This window comes from Oryctolagus cuniculus, chromosome 18 (genome assembly GCF_051225735.1).
Source record: "Oryctolagus cuniculus isolate XC-2025 breed Fujian yellow rabbit chromosome 18, ASM5122573v1, whole genome shotgun sequence".
Lineage (NCBI taxonomy): Eukaryota > Metazoa > Chordata > Mammalia > Lagomorpha > Leporidae > Oryctolagus > Oryctolagus cuniculus.
The window spans coordinates 69,146,085-69,163,717 of record NC_142884.1 but is presented as its reverse complement, the minus strand read 5'-3'; the positions used below and the strand labels follow the sequence as shown (position 1 = coordinate 69,163,717).

The 17,633-nt window shown below is 39.7% G+C and overlaps 1 long non-coding RNA gene across 1 annotated transcript; it reads right to left on the bottom strand.

Moving 5' to 3' along the window:
- Positions 1-1,849: 1,849 nt before the first annotated feature.
- LOC149121022 (uncharacterized) lies at positions 1,850-14,029 on the bottom strand. Its single transcript, XR_016224659.1, has 3 exons — positions 13,957-14,029; positions 12,328-12,408; positions 1,850-1,961 (listed from the first exon to the last, which is right to left on the bottom strand). It is a non-coding gene; the product is annotated as an uncharacterized LOC149121022 (long non-coding RNA).
- Between the last annotated feature and the right edge of the window lie 3,604 nt (positions 14,030-17,633).

Sequence of the window (17,633 nt, the reverse complement as noted above, 5' to 3'; positions counted from 1 at the left end):
GTGCAGGAACCAGAGCCCATCTTTTAACTGTTTACATAACAGTGATATTTCTCTTCTCTAGGTCTCCCAGATCACGATAGTACCTTTCTCATCTAAATGCACACTCTCCTATTTCTATTTTACCAGAACATCGGCTTTTCAATGAAAACATACAATACTTTAATTCTTTTCCAATGTTCTTAAGGCCTTGATGTTGACAAGGGGTAGGATGTCCACATGAGATCTGCAAAAATGCTTGAAATACAGAAATGCTTATTTGTCTTCACAAAGTAGCCTTAAAATGCATCCTGAGTAGAACTCCCCAAGAAATAGGCACCTCTTTGGGTCACTTCTACCCGCCACTTCCACCCCTCTCATCCTTGACTTTCACTGCCAAATATATGTATGTCCTCTGAATGCGGTTTGAGTATGAGAACCCTCCCGTGGTTTTCTCAGCCGCATTGTTCTCGTATTCTGTGTCATATATACTGTGTTGGATGTTCCCCATAATGATCCAATTGCCTTTGGATTCAGGCGCCATGCTAATTTAACTTAACTGCATGCAGAGCTTACTGTAGGAATTACTGAACGGATGGTTTAGTTTAATTATCCAGAGAACTGAATACATGACAAAGGGCCAATCCTAATCTGACCATCGGAACAATTCCACTCCTGTGAGAATGGCATTTCTACTGCTCTCAACTATTTGGGCAATTGTGAACAGTTTTGATCCCTAAATGGCTGATTTTATAAATAGTTGAACTTGCTGTGTTCCAAAAATAACTTAGAGAAATGCATGAATTAACAAACTGAATAGAATATTTGCTTTATCTTTTAACTGAATTATTACATATATTTAACCATTTAATCCCATGTTTGCCATAATTTTTGAGAGGTAATTACTTCCACTCTCATTACAGAAAATACATAAACTGCATCAATGAGAATTGTTGTCCATGAAAAATAAAGTGCTCTTCTTCAGGCAGAGAAATGAATTCAGTGTTCTAAGTACTCTAGCCTGGGGACCCGGTTACTTTTCCTGAAAACCAGGCTCTCTAGCAGCTGCATGGCTGCTGGACAACAGGTGAATTCTGAGTTTCTCTATTTCATTTTTTTAAACATCAAAATAGTTTATTAACAATGATTATGCATATGCAGGGCACAGTGTGGCAATTCTATTTTTCTTTGTGCTCCTAGAAGCATTTTTAAATTTTAAGATTTCATGATTTTAACACTATGTCATATTCATTTCATATGTACATATATGCATACAGATTCATTTTTTCTTAAAAACAGGATATTAATATCACATGATGTGGGATTCATGAAAATGATCATAAAGTGAAGAGAGAAGGGTACCTTGTCATGTACATGGCATAATTCAGTGAAGACAATATTTATATCTATATATCAAATAATGTGAAATATACATAATTTTATACTCTCCCCTTTATCCACAGTTAAAGTAGAATTGTGCACATAAACTGCTTAACATCAGCAATTCTACTTCTGGTATTTACCCAAAGAATTAAAAGAACTTGGGTAGATATGCATACATCCATGTTCATAGCCTCATCATTCACACCACATAGCTAACAGATGGAAACAACCCAATGTCCAACAACAAACGAATTGGTAAACAAAATGTAATATAAAGGGGTCTTCAAAAGTTCATGGAAAATGCATTCAATGAAAAACCAATGCGTGAACTACAAAAATTTTAACACTAAAATACATTTATTTTTAATGCAATTTTCCCACAAGATTTCTGACACTCTCTCTTATACCCACAATGGGATGTTGCTCTGCTTTCAGAAGGAAGAGAACTCTGATTCAGGCTACAGCATGCAGGTCAGCACTTGAGGACACTGTGCTAAGTGAAATACATCAGACACAAAAGGACGGATATTGTTTGATCTCATTTTACAAGGTACTTACAATAGTCAAATTCATAAAGGCAGAAAGTAGAACGACTTCTTCGGCTGAAATGAGAAAAGAATGGAAAGTTATTGATAAGTGTGTATAGAGCTTCAATTTTGTTCATGAAAAGCTCTGGAGAGGGAGAGTGATCAAAGTTATACAACCAAGCAAGGCAATCAATGTTCCTGAAATGTACACTTGAAAAAGTTGCAATAATCAGTAATAAACACCCTCCCAACAAAGAAAAGCCCAGGACCAGCTAGCTTCACTGCTGAATTCTACCAGACATTTAAAGAAGAACTCATTCCAATTCTTCTCATGCTATTCAAACCGATTAAAAGGGGGGAAATCCCCCCAAATTCCTTCTATGAAGCCTGCATCACCTTAATTCCTAAACCTGAAAAAGACACAACAGAGAAAGAGAACAACAGACCAAGATCCCTGATGAACATAGATGCAAAAGTATTCAACAAAATATTAGCTAATTTAATCTAACAACACATCAGAAAGATCATTCATCTCTTCTACAAATGGTGCTGGGGAAAATGGATTTCTGCATGCAGAAGTATGAAACTAAACCCATACCTTACCCCTTTACACAAAAATACACTCAAAATGGACCAAAGACCTAAATCTACAATGTGATACCATCAAATTACTAAAGAACATTGGAGAAACTCTGCAAGACATTGGCATAGGCAAAGACTTTTTTGGGACAGATATCATAAGCACAGGCAATCAAAACCTAAATTGACAAATGGGATTACAGGAAGCTGAGAAACTTCCGCATAGCAAAAGAAACACTCAGCAAAGTGAAGAGGTAACCAACAGAATGGGAGAAAATATTTGCAAACTATGCAACTGATGAAAGCTTAACATCCAGAATTTATAAACAGCTCAAGGAATTCAACAACAAAACAAAAAAAATGCAGTTAAGAAATGAGCCACGGACTTGAACAGGCATTTTCCAAGCGAGGAAATTCAAATGGCCAACAGACACAGGAAAAACTGCTCAGGAACCCTAGCCATCAGGGAAATGCATATCTAAACCACAGTGAGGCTTCACCGCACCCCCCCTTTAGAATGGCTCACATACAGAAATCAACAAATGATAAACGCTGGTGAGGATGTGGGGGGAAAGTACCGTGGTCCACTGTTAGAGGGAATGTAAACTGGTGCAGCCACTGTGGAAGACAGTATGCAGATACCTCAGAAATCAGACTATAGACCTACCTTATGAATCAGTGATCCCACTTCTGGGAAATTGTCCAAGCCAAAATAAATCAGCACATGAAAGAGTTATCTGCACCCCCATGTTCATTCATAAGAGTTAAGATATGGAATCAACCCAGATGTCCATCAACTGTTGACTGGATAAAGAAATTATGGTATATATACACTATGGAGTACTACTCAGCTGTGAAAGAAAAGTGAAATCCTGTCTTTTGCAACAAGATGGATGCAACTGGAAACCATTATGCTTAGTGAAATAAGCCAGTCCCAAAAAGACAGATGTCATATGTTTTCCTGGTCTGAGGTAACTAATAGAGTACCAGAAGTGTAATGTACTGGAGTGAAATGGAAATTTTGATTTTCAATGATTTTATAGCCCTTGTCTGTTCTCTTGAGGAAAGTGTGTTTTCCTTTATACTGTTTGTTGAACTCTTTCACTTAGTGTAGTGTAATCATTAAGTAAACTGAAAGTAGATCTTTGTAAAAAAAATTAAGATTGGGAATGGGAAAGGGAGGAAGAAGAAAGGTTGGAGTGTGGGCGGGAGGGAGGGACAGTGCTAAGTTTCACTATGTTCCTAAATCTGTATATATGAATACACGAAACTTGTATAATATAAATAAAATTAAATGAAAGAAAACAGTTACAATGGTAAATTCTAAATTATGGATACAAGCCTTTTAGTGCAATAAAACAAATGTTTTAATAATGCTGGAAGCAGTAGTCCTCAAGATGGCACTTAAACCAGCAGCACCAGGATTACCTGGAACACGTTAGAAGGCAGATCCTCGAGCCTCATCACCACCAATAGCTGAATCGCAGCCTCTCTGGGTGTTATTTGCCATCTGCTCTTTTAAGTCCTCTAGTTGACGAGGACACACATGAAAGCTAAACTTTTTTACAGATCACAGGAAGTGTGGCAGCTGCTTGTTCTAGCAGTTAGAGTGCCAGCTCCAGCTCCTGACTGTAGCTTCCTGCTAATGCAGACCCTGGGAAGAAGCAGAGATGCCTCAGGTAATTGGGCCAAAGCCACCCCTTATGGAGACCCGGATTGAGTTCCCGGTTCCTGCCTTCTGCTCCAAACCAGTCCCAGCTGTGGCAGGTGTTTGGAGAGTGAGCCAAAGTATGGAGGAGCTCCAATTCTCGGTCTGTTGCACTGTCTTTCAAATAAATAAATAAATAAATATTCTCAAATAAGTATTTATTTATTGTACTTTAGTTTATTCTATTGTACTTTGTCTCAGATAAATTTAGTATTCTCAAATAAATGTCTTTTTTAAAAAGTGGGAGGAAACCATTTTATGTAGCCTACAAATATTAGCTGCAGTGATGTTGCCTATTTTCTTTTTATACACTATTATTTAGGCTATATTGATCTGGTTTAGGTTTTTACTTCATTCCTCATTTCCCTTCTTTCCAACACCTACTCTCAATTTCTCATGGCCAAAGTGTATGAGAGAAGAAGGAAGAACAAACAACATGGCAAGTTATGTGTTGGTGAAGGTGGATCCCCACGGCTTATCTTTCATGTGCTTGATTGAAAGACCAAAGGTTGTTTCCATAGGAACACACATTCTGAAATCTATAAATTGCAATATAGAGAAAAAGAAATTTATTGGAAAAGCCTACAGAAACTGTAAAGTTTTTCAGGAGAATGTTGGTAAACCTAACATTGGCAGGTTCCCTTCCCCTTCTTGATAAACATAGAGGTTATGGGTTATTTAAATGGCTCTGTAAGCATCTGGGGGCCATTGTAATCCTCATTAAACTTCCACTAACCATAAAGACCTCTTTATTCTTGAAATGAACATGCTGGGAAGGAAGTCATTGCAAAACACCCAGACTGTGACAGACATTAACCTCCTACATCAAAAGCATCTACTTTCACTGAACTCCAATAAAACCTAGGAATTCTCAACTGGAAACATTTTTCCTTTTGCAATAAAGTTTGCTTTTGTGAACCTATAAATCAAATCACTTTCCCTCTTTAGGATAAAACTCAAAAGAAATTTCTGTCTCTCATTTTGATCAGACCCCGAAATGGAGTAAAGTCCTTATGCAATTATTGATAACTAATGTTTGTTTCTTTGGGAAATCAAGTACTCAAAAAATGTGGCTAGCCCTGGCCAAAATCTCTTCTGTAGGGTGCTTGGTATTTGTCAGTAATGACTATAAAACACATATATCTGTAAAAAAAAAAAAAAAAAAGGCTATCCCCATCAGTGGGGACCTTGTCCTGGTGTATATTTAGACACCTGCCATTAATGCACACAAATACACTTGAGGGCACTTCAAAAAGTTCATGGAAAAATGCAATTAAAAGATGAGTTCAGAGTGGATGTTTGGCCTCACGGTTAAGACAATGCTTGGCACTATGGCATCCCATATCCCAGTGCTTGAGTTGAGTCTTGGCTCTGCTTCCAGTTCTTGCTTCTTGTTCATGGGCACCCTCAGAGGCAGCAGGCAATGGCTCAAGTAGTTAAGTCTGTAACTGTCATGTGGGAGAGCTTGACTGAGTTCTAGATCCTGGCTTCTACCTGACTCAGCCCTGGCTATTGCAGGAATTTGGGGAGCAAACCAGCAGATAGGAGCTCGCTAGCTCTCTCTGCCCTTGTCACTACCTCTAAAATAAATGTTTAAAGGCAATTTTTAAAGTAAAAGATAAATTTATGATGGTGCAAAATGACTTTGAAATCCATGTAGTTTCTCCCAAGGTACATTTTCCATAAATTCCTTGAAGTACCCTTGTACATCAGCACATGAGCATATGAGCATACATATATGCAAATTTGTGTGTGTATGCAATAAAGGAATAATGCCTACTTAGAGATTCTTGTCTCTAGAAGTGGCCTTCATTACTGTTTTGTTTAATAATCCAAAGAGGAGCTGCTTGGGTTGAAGTGGGAAAGAGAGAGGTGATGTGTGGGGATGTCTAAGGGAAGAGGTAAAGTCTGCTCCAATGCACGGAAACTCTGCAACTCGAATCTTCTCAGTTGGAACCCCCTCTCCCTGTGGGGAGCCTCCCTACCACTGAACTATCTCCTAGAGAATTTATAGCAAAATCAGACTGCCAGAACTGATCTGGAGCACAGGCCATCTGCTCAGTTTAGCTTTTGATGAGAGGCCTGGTGGTGAACACCTGAGAAGTGGGTTGTCATCTCACTCCACTTGACTCTCTACCTCCCCCGGGGGTCTTTGAACACAGAAGGACAAAGTAGAAGGCAATGGTCCCTTTCTTCCCAGGGCCCACTGTGTTGGGTACCTGTGCAGTATCAGTGTCTTGTGCAGTAACAGGATGCATTCTGCTACTCACCATGGATTTAATCCTTTTTCCCAATGAAATTGCTGGCCCCTGAGAGCATTTTTCTTTTTTTCCCCCACAGGCAGAGTTAGGCAGTGAGAGAGAGAGAGAGAGACAAAGAGAGTTATAGACAGTGAGAGACAGAAAGGTCTTCCTTCTGTTGGTTCACCCCCCAAATGGCCACCTTGGCTAACACTGTGCCGATCCGAAGCCAGGAGCCAGGTGCTTCCTCCTGGTCTCCCATGCGGGTGCAGGGGCCCAAGCACTTGGGCCATCTTCCACTGCCCTCCCAGGCCACAGCAGAGAGCTGGACTGGAAGAGGAGCAACCGGGACTAGTGCCCGGCGCCCCAACCAGGACTAGAACCTGGGGTGCCGGCGCCGCAGGCGGAGGATTAGCCTAGTGAGCCATGGCGCCAGCCCCCTGAGAGCCTTTCTGTGTCTAACCTTGACCCATAGTCCCTTTCAGATAAGTTTGAAATTAAAATCAGGGGTGTCACTCCTGGATACGAGCTCTGTGAGAGAGGGCAATGACTATATCTTGTTCACTAATATGTCCCCAACCCTTGGTGCTCTACTTGGGACACAGTAAGCACTCAACACACGCTTTCTTAAATTAATTAACTCTTGGCACCAGCTTATGCTCTTAACAATTGGCTGACATGTCAATACATTAATTATCCTGAAGAAGTAGATGTGATCTTACAAGCTCAGTCTCTAAGAAGAAAACTTTTTGATTATCTTGGATTTTGTTTTCAAATTATAGAAAAGTAGGGATGTTAAGTGATTTGATGAACTGTGGAGTTAGTTGTTTGTCTTGCCCAGTTTCAAGGACTATCCTTTGTCCAGTTGGTTAAAGGTGTTCTTTGGCAGCTCTGACACTCTGCGTCACATTTTAAATAGCAGGGCAGGGGCAGGCCTGGTGGTTCAGCAGGTTCAAATGTTGCTCTGCACCCCCACACCCATATCATAGCACCAGCTTGAGTCCGGGCTGCTCTGCTTCCAATCCAGCTGCAGACAGCTGAGGAGGCCTAACATCCCTGGGCTCCTGCCGCCCACAGAGAGACCTGGATGGTGCAGGCAATCTCTCTCTCTCTCTCTCTCTCTGCCTTTCAAATAAAAATTAAAATATAAAAAGAGCAGGTCAACTCATGTTCCATTATAAGTAAGGGGCTGTAATCATTCAGCTTGATAGTAGAAATTTGCAAACTTAGAATATACATCTCAAGCATACAAATGACTTCAAAGCAAATTTATAACCTAGACATTATTCAAGTTTTCCACACTTGATCAACATAGCTCCCTACTTAGTTGTCTGTTATTATAATCACAAGTGACATTATGACAAGCTTTTTCTAGGCCCTGCAGAAAATGAGGAGGGTTTCACCAAACTCATATCAACAAGTACAGATCTCCTAAAACTAAGAATGCAAATATTTCATTATTTGTATCATGACTCCTTATCATTAACAAAGTAGTACGTGACTTAGCACCTTTTTTGAAAACAAGAGAAAATGCACTTAACCATATCACAGCTCTTTTTAAATAATGATGAATGTCAATTCAGCACTCAACTGACTTCGAATTATCAAAATGCTACAGGTAAGAAACCAATTTATCAGTTTGAAGTCATGCCCAATTTTTCTATACCCTAAGTTATAAATCTGCCTTTTCATTTGCACTGTATTTGGGTCAACATTGTCAAAGAAAATTCAGGGTATTAAAACACATGAGCTATCTGGACCTTACCATTATTTTGATAACTGGCTTACCCAAAATAGAAACACCACACTGGGAGGGAACAATGTCCCTTTAATGGCAGAATCCTTATGACACAATTATCATGTCATGTCTTGCTTTCTGTTTTTTGTATGCCATATCTCCAACAATATTCAGTTTCTGTGTAATAACCAGGTACTAGACACTTAGCAATTCAATACAACTTGCCCGCACACCAGTCAGGTCAAAGAGCAAGTTGAAGGCCAAGTCAAGAGCCCAAATCAGGTTGTTGAGATTCCAATGCCTGTGCTTGTTTTCCTTTGCCAGCTTTGCTTCTATATGCAAATTGCTAATTCACTGCTAAATCATGTCACAGGTAAACTGTGCATTAAATAAACACTAGACAGATTCATCATTGCACCACACACATAGCTCTACACTTTGTGTATCACTAATTCCCTATTGTGGTAATTTTATTTTTCAGTTATTTAATTAGCACCCTTGGGAAAGGTTATGATCTTTCACATAAATACCATGAAATCGGAGGGATGTCATTGCTCTCCAAAACAAATTTGCATTACGAAGAAAATATAAGACTGACCCCCTAAAAAACCTCATCTCCTGCTTTCAGTTGGTTTAATCTCTTTATGAAAAAATGCTGCAAATCCTCATTTGCAATTTAAAATGTCTTTCCAAAAGGCCACAATTCATTGAAATGTCATGTTCAGAGATGTTTTCCTTCTTTCATCCTGAGGACTTTTAACAAATAAATTCACAGATACCGCAACAGTTTCTAAAAATGCATTGAGCCGCAAATAAATAATGTGGCTGCATGGGTGTCAGGGGCAGGGTGGGGGTATTACCCAACAGGAGGCCAGTGTACCTACAGCCCTCAGAAAGTAGGGCTGCATTTAGGAGTTGGTGGCTTCATTTTTATATCATCAGTGGTTTCTTCCAGGATCGGGGATACTGTTCCATTAGGAATCGACACTTGCAGAGGATTTACCATCACTGCTACACTAAAAACCATAAGTGATCTGAAATCCTGGACCGATCCTGTATATACTGCCCTTCTCAGACCCTTCCTTCTCATCCACTACTTTTTCCTGTGCTCTTGTCATAGTCATTTCCTTTTCTTCATCTTAGTGTTTTTGTACACAGTGTTCCATCAAATTAAAGGGCGTCCTTCACTACTTTCAACACTGTACCTTAAATATTATTATTTCCTTCATGGAGCGCTACATAAGCCAAGAACTTACATGCAGCCCCAATTGTCACTTACATGTGGTAGAAAGAATCTCTCTGCTTACACAGAGACCAGTTGCCACATAATGAAAACAGCCATGTCTTCCTCCACCGACAGAAAGCAAGCCCCCGGAGGAAGCTCATCCTCCACGTATTCCCATCACTGCATGTATTTCAATCCCCCAAATCCTCAGTTGATCAGTTCAGTTCTCGTCGATATCCTCCACCATGTTGGGAGCCACAACAGTGCAGCCCTGTCCATATTCTCAAAATTTTTACAGGATATCACAGTATAAGAGCAGACAGACCCATAATGAATGAAAGAGACTTGAACTTAGCCCCACAGTTAGATCTTAGTGATATTGTATTCCATTACTGAAGGACTCCCCAACCTCAACACCATTACATTCAGACACAGTGAAATGATTATTGTGTGTGTTTTAGGGAGATGGGGGTATTACATTAACTGCAGTGTTTAACAGCATGCCCTTTATACCAGCAGCACTTCCTCCCAAGGCTGACAATCAAAACCATCTCAAGATGCTGCCAAATATGGTCTAGGGCATCAGAATTCTTCCTTTGAGAACCAGTAGACTAAGGCAGTAATATATTTTTCTTCCTTCTCGTGGTACCTGTCACATTGCCAGTGATGAAATCTTTCTAGAATAAAAATTCCAGTAGTGTCTCTACCTTAACTACATGCCTTTTACTGAGTTACCATGTCTACAGAATTCATAATTTGAACAGTAAATAATGACACTGCTGAGAACAGGTGCTGAGATATTCCCTCTGTGCTGTCTCTGCCAGGAATTGCTTCTCTGACCTTTGGCAAATTCACTGACCTCCCTGGATTCGAAGTCCCTCATTTCAAAAGCTAGGCTGCATGATTTACCATATTCTTCTCTCTCTAAAATTCTCAGCTTCCTTATTTAATTCAGCTACCAAGGCAAACTGGCAAATACTATCTTTATTTGCTTAGCTCTATATTCAGAAAAAGCCCCTATTTTTTAGGAATTTAGAAAATCACATCCATTTGGTCTAGGATGCTTTCTCAGGACCTAAGAGTTTGGTTTAAATGTCCTCTTGTAATACCACAAAATCCCATATGAAACTTTGTACCTGCTATTATTTTGAAAATAAAGTTTGTTCTTTCTCTAATAGACATTAATTAGTAGAATGCTGTGTTGTTAAAAGGTAAGTCCTTCAATGTTAGTAACTACTGTCATATGAATTCACGGGAGTGATTTAACTTCTTTAAACCTAATTTACAAAATTTGTGGGATAGGGATTATATAATAAAAGTGATATTGTCAGATTTAAAGTTTGGCACAGTGGCAGTTACATGCCAACTTTTCAATACATTTCAGCACTTTCTCTAATCCTAGGCTAATTTTTGCAATGAAAGTGTGCTTAAATCAGTAGCTTCCTCCCATTCTAGTAGTACGCATGAGAACTGTTTACCCTGCAATGACATCACAGATCAGAGGAATTGTACAATGATGAAAATTTCTTTGCACATATCATATAAGCTCAAAGTGCTCAACAATAAAGCTCAATATAAGTTTAGAGTGATTTGCCATTGATGTCACATATGTTTCAGCAATGTGTGGATACATCATGTACTACTCAATAGAAAGTATAGTTTGATTGGCCTACGTGGAAATAAGCCAAAATTATTTCTTGTTTGTCACCAAGATGATAGATGAAAAAAATCACATCATAGTCAACTCAATTTGCATAGAATGTCCTTTAGCTGTTAACATTTAATTAATATTGTAACTCACCAAAGGTGCTGAATAATAACGCATGTCACTATCCAATTTGGCCAATCCCAAAGGCCCATACATTTATTCAGATTTCCCAAACCAGAGCAATTAAGGTCTGCAGATGCTACACCAGAACCTAGGCCTATCTTTGTTTATTTTTCCCCAGGTTGCTAATCAGTCTGTTAAGATATGATGAGTTGAAGCAATTTGCCTGCAAATACATCTTATTGTATATGGCCTTTAAATCTTGGTCATGTGGATGCTCACCTCACATAACCTAACACCCTGTTAACATTAAAGATCATCTGTACACACATACAAGAAAAATGAGGGAAATGTTGAGTCATAAAGTACCACTGCCCTCAGAAACAAAATTTATGCTACTAAAAAGTTAAATGCAGTTTTATCAAGAGTATTATTCACTGCATGATTAGTGTCAGGATCTCCCACTCCGGGAACTGGTTAGGTTGCCACGAAGGAAGAGTCAAGGAGACTGAGGAAAGTCAAGCTAAACACACTTTATTGGTACTCTAGGCGACTAGGAGGAGAGATCGCTCAAGTCTACTCCTGCGGGCACAAGGCGCTTCAGACCAGGAGCTTCTCCCCGCAGGCACAAGGTGCTACAGACTGGGAAGAGAGGCTGAGCAACCTCTGCTTTACAGTGTCTGAGGGTCCCCTTATATACAGTTTCTAGAAGCTAGCCCCACCCACACGACAACCTCCCAGGGTTCCATAGTCATGGCAACGACAGTTTGTGGTTTCTGGTTAGGCCATCCCTTTTCAAATCTTAGGAGCTAGCGAGCTAGCGAGCTAGCGTCTTTACTTTTCTACTGTGCAGTTACTTTCTTTCAAAAAGCGCTACGGTTACTTTCTCCATGAATGGTTCCCTAACAATTAGTAGTACTTCTTCAGTCAGGTCAAATCAGGGGATCACTGAAAGATCATTTTAAAACATAGCAATGGCCTCACCTTACACCAATTGAATCAAGATATCTCAGAGAAATTTTTGGCATAGAGATAGCTTTTAAAAGCTGCTCATGTGATTCTAACATATAGCCAGGGTTCCAAACTACAGAGCTGCATTTGTAGGAATAGTATTTTCAGGGATCTCATAAAAAACATAACAAAATATATAATATGGCTTAGCTTTTGAAGTAAAAGGACTTACAGCTCAGGGGTTAGGCACTGAGGGAGACAAGTTGGACTCCTGCTTGCTGGCACAACCATGTGGCAGTCACCTTTGCACAACCTGGAAATAGATGAACTCCTAAGTTTTCCTGAAAATAATACAACTAAAGCATTGTTATGAGGATTCTTTTGTCTCTCCTTTCCAATCAGCTTTTAGCACAAATAAAGACATTGCAAGCTTGTAGACATTCAACAAACAAGTAGGACCTGGAAGTGGTACACTGCCCATAGAAAAATCTAAATCTAAAATATGTACATGAGAGGGAGCTGAAAAGGGGGTGAAGAAAACAGAAACCAGAGCTGGGCGGGGTGGTCCGGGAATGGCAAAATTCTGGTTAGCAAACCCAGGGAAGATGGTGACAGGTGGCTTAGAGCAGAAAATAGAAACAAGGTACTTAGTGAATTTCAGGCTTTGGCAAGGTATTTCCCCATGAGGAAAATGAAACTATCACTTGTGTTGGCTGACTATAATAAGGTACCACAAGAATGAACAGAGCTGAAGGTATATTAACCACATGTGAATAAAAATAAAGCCAAAGAGATTCCAATACTGGTCAATTACAGTTGACAAGCTTTGTATGGGAGGTGGGAAACCCAGTGATCAAATTGACTGCATTGGGTTGAACAACAGGGTCGCATCAATCATTTGCTAATGAAGACATTCAAGAAATCATTTCATTTTATGCTCAAATATTTTCATAATCATTCATAAAATAGCCACATTTGTTTGACATGCTTTTTTAAATTTCACACACATTTGTTACTCATTATTCTTTAACCCTAAAGCTTAATTTAATAATTTATATTAATTTACTTAATAATAGGCTTGGTTTCATTTCACAAAATTTATCCCTCAGTATTTTGCTGTTTTTGCTTGTTAATAATTTACATATGTAATAGTTGACTTCAATTGTCTGGACCACTAACACATTTTACCAAGGAATCCTCCATTTGCTTTGGTGTAAAACTGTTCTAAGTAGATCCCCAACTATTCAAAGCATTTGTTTAGTGCTAGAGGAATTTTAAAGAACAGTAGATCAATTTTTACTTCATTTACAGGCAGGACCATTATACAAATATTATGGAAACTGACATCTTTCAAAGATGGATTAAAAATACCAATTTAGTCTGAGCCTAGTTCAAGAAAAAAATCGAATGTAAAGTTTCTTAAAGTATTTTATAGTATTTTAACTTCTATTTATCTCTGTTACCAACAGGTGTTCTAGATCTTGTACTGCAGCATATTAGAGAACTGATGTCTTGGCAGCATCATTATCTCTATATTAGTAATTGTGAAAACTAAAAGAAAAACTAAATGCCTACACTTGTAATAAAATATTTAAATATGTGAGCTAAGTATCTTTGAAAATTTTACCAAAAATACATTGTGTTTTGCTTCCTCGATGCCAAGTCAGTGTTTCTAAGAATGTCTAAGCAGATGAACTTCATTTTGCACATGTTCATTATACGTATTTAAATACAAATCTAAGGGTGGGCATTTGGCAAAGTGAAGACATCACTTGGGACACCCCATTCCAACCCAACTTCCTATCAATACACACCCTGGGTGACAGAGGATGATAGCCCAAATACGTGGGTCAATACCAACCTTTTGGCAGACCCAGAGTGAATTCTGGACTCCTGGCTTGAGTTTGGTCCAGCTCCAGCCTTTGCAGGAACCTGGGGAGGACACCAACAAATAGAAAACCTCCTCTTTTCTTTCTCTCCATTTCTCCCCTACCTTCTCTCTCTCCCCCCTCTCTCCATCTCCATTCAAATAAATAATTTTTTAAAATATCAGTGACTTATCTGAATATTTTTAAGAAACAGAAGATTTGCCTTGATGATTCTTTGTTTCAATTTTCTATCTGTTTGAAAGGAGATAATTTACTCATGTAAATAGCAATTTTGTGTGCATTCAGCTTTTGTTTGCTGAAATAAACCAAACAGTGTAAGCTGGTAAGATATTTTACACACACTACAGAAATGCTGGCTGGGAATGTCACCTGTAGGTATAACAGCTTAGTGCATTGTCTGTTCTGAATGCTTCTAATGGCAAAAGTAATCCCATCATCTAGAACACTGTCCCTTGTCTAGAATAGTACCTAGGATGTACTCAATAAACACTTGCAAAGTTAATAATTAGAGAGGGACAGCTCATTTCCCAGGGCAGGGGGAAAAGGAGCAAGAACAGATAATGGCATGGAATAGTACCAGTGAGGCTGAGTACCTAATGCACTTCTTTGAGAAGTTCAAAGTTCTTTTTTTTTTTCTTTAAAGATTTTATTTACTTGAAAGGCAGAGTTACAGAGAGAGGGATCTTCCATCAGCTAGTTCACAGCGCAAATCATCACAATGGCCAGAGCTGCACCAGACGGAATCCAGGAGACTGGAACTCCATTCAGGTCTCCCACGAGAGGCAGGACTCCAAGTACGTGAGCCACTTTCTGCTGCTTTCCCAGGCACATTAGCAGGGAGTTGGATCAGAAGTGGAACAGTCAGGACTCTAACTGGTGCTAGTGTTGCAAGCCATGGCTTACCCCACTGCACAACACCACCAGCCCTGGGGTCTGGATTTTAATTACGCAATCTTCTAACTCACTAATTTTGAACTAGTCAGATTACTCGTCTGTATTACAAGAATCAAATTTTTATTACAGGGATCGACGCTGTGGTGTAGTAGGCTGCCTCCGCCTGGCAGCACCAGCATCCCATATGACTGCCAGTTTGTGTCCCAGCTGCTCCTCTTCCAATCCAGCTCTCTGCTATGGCTTGGGAGAGCAGTAGAAGATGGCTTAAGTGCTTGGGCCCCTGCATCCATGTGGGAGACCTAGAGGAAGCTCCTGGCTTCCAATGGACCCAGCTTTGGCCGTTGTGGCCATTTGGGGAGTGAACCAGTGGATGGAAGACCTTTCTCTCCCTCCCTTCCTCCGTCTACAACTCTAGCCCTCAAATAAAAATAATCTTTTAAAAATGCAGTACAGAATTGAGAATTTTAACATACAGCTATTATTTTTGGCATAACGCACCTCCTTGCAAGCATGACCCCAGGATTTTCTGTTGAACTCTAGCAATCTTCGTAACGTGTTTCATTTTTCTGTTTACTTCCTTCACTTGTGCAGGGTCTGGTTTAGCTGAAGACTCTGCCCTGACAGCAGTGTTTTTCATAACATAGCGCTCAGTTATTTATGTCTGGAAGAACTCTTGCCGTGATCCTCTCCATCTACCTGATTTACATCAGGTGTGCAACTCTGACACATCGCCTGCATTTTTCATGGGTCCACCTGGGGAAGTCAATATTCTTGGTTTTCTAATTTGCCACAAAGAGCCAACTTTCTCTACTCGTCTCTACCAGATGAACAGATCGAAATTTGTGATTTAGGATTTAATTCACACCATGACTTCTTCTGTCTCATCAGCAGCAGTTATATTTTCACTACGTAGCCACATAGAATGCCCTTCCATCAACAATTAACAACCTGGCTGGCAGAGTAAAAATTGCATGCAAGGACTCTAACAGGGCTCCAGTTGGTGGAAAATTCTTGTAAAAAATAAGGCAACAGGCACCAAGGAAAGATTCTCATTCAGTAAAGAACATCTTTTTAGCATCTCAACTTCATCATCCAAGGGATATTAAAGTGACCGTAGCCTAACTGAAACACATGCATAAATCATTAATTTGGGATAATTTATATGTAGGAAAGCAGATACAAAAATAAAATTTTTCCATGTCTTCTCTCTTAACCGCACAAATCTTTGTGTTCTGTAATAATGTGGATGTAAATCCATGCAATGCATCTACTTACTTTATCCTAATATTTTGTGCATTTTTCGCTAGGACTGAAAGTACATGGCTTTTTCACACCTAAAACGTTAGCAGTGGTGTTGATATTTGTGCCTTCGCATCTCACCACGATGGGGAATGTTACTTTAGTCTCTAATTATGAGCTGATTCTGTCAAAGAAAATGACGAGCAGCAGTTGGTAGCGAATGTTATTTGCCACACTTGGTAGATCTTTCTACGTGCTGCTCTCTGATTGCGAATGGAGACACACACAATTATGGGGCCAGCAACAGGAACTCAAGTAGAATACATAACCAGAACCCTTCCACATCTGGGAGCCATTTAAAAACGTCTCCTACTTTCCTGCCAGAGAATTTGTATTGTCATAGGAATCAGTTCATCAGTAAAAGACAGCTGAAATATTGGGAATTTCACTCTTGAAAATAATCTGGACTTAAAATAACCGCTGTGTGTTTTACTATTAAATGAGACTTAAGTCCTACATCCATATACTTCAGTTCAATAATAAGCAGGAAGCCATTTGATAAACCATTCATTAATTTGATTATAAGTGACTCATATTATTATCACAGAAAATAAAAGATAAAGGTGATTACCAGTTAAAAGGGGATTTTTTGGATGACAGTTTGGTTTTGCTGATCAAGCCAATTACTAAACATCTTGTAGTCACTCGAAGTCTTTGGTGACACATCCTTCATCATTTCCTCCCCCATTGCTGGAACTAAAGTTTTTGATTCCCCAAACTCCTACAGTAATTACATTCAGTACTTCAGCTATTAATTACACATTGCCACTGCAGAAGAGAATGTGTGTACTTGAAAGAATCGTGCACGTCTTCTAATGTAGCCTCTTTGACTAGCAGTAAGGATCCCAGAAATAGAGAGTGATTATCGCAGTATCGTGCAACAGATAGACAGCAACATTGAAACCAGCCTCCAGGTTTACTGATGGGTAGCCAGAATCTGTCATCTTTTACAGTGTAATACTATTGTCTCCCCAAGCAGGTTAAAGCAGGCAGCCAATGACTGCTTAGTCTGAAAGAGGTGAAAGTTGGGAAGAACAGGTAGAAATGGCCACTTTGAGAAATTTTACTCTGGTATAAAAAGATTTATTTATTTATTTGAAAGTCAGAGTTACAGAGAGAGAGGAGAGGCAAAGAGAGAGGAGAGGCAAAGAGGGGGAGAGAGAGGAGAGAGGGAGGTCTTCCATCCGATGGTTCACTCCTCAATTGGCCGCATCTGTCGGAGCCACGCCGATCCAAAGCTGGGAGCCAGGAGCTTCTTCCAGGTCTCCCACATGGGTGCAGGGCCCAAGGACTTGGGCCATCTTCTACTGCTTTCCCAGGCCACAGCAGAGAGCTGAATTGGAAATGGAGCAGGGAGCAGCTGGGTTTCGAACCGGAGCCCATATGGGATGCGGTTGCTTCAGGCCAGGGTGTTAACCTGCTGCGCCACAGCGCTGGCCCCTTGTAATCCTTTTTA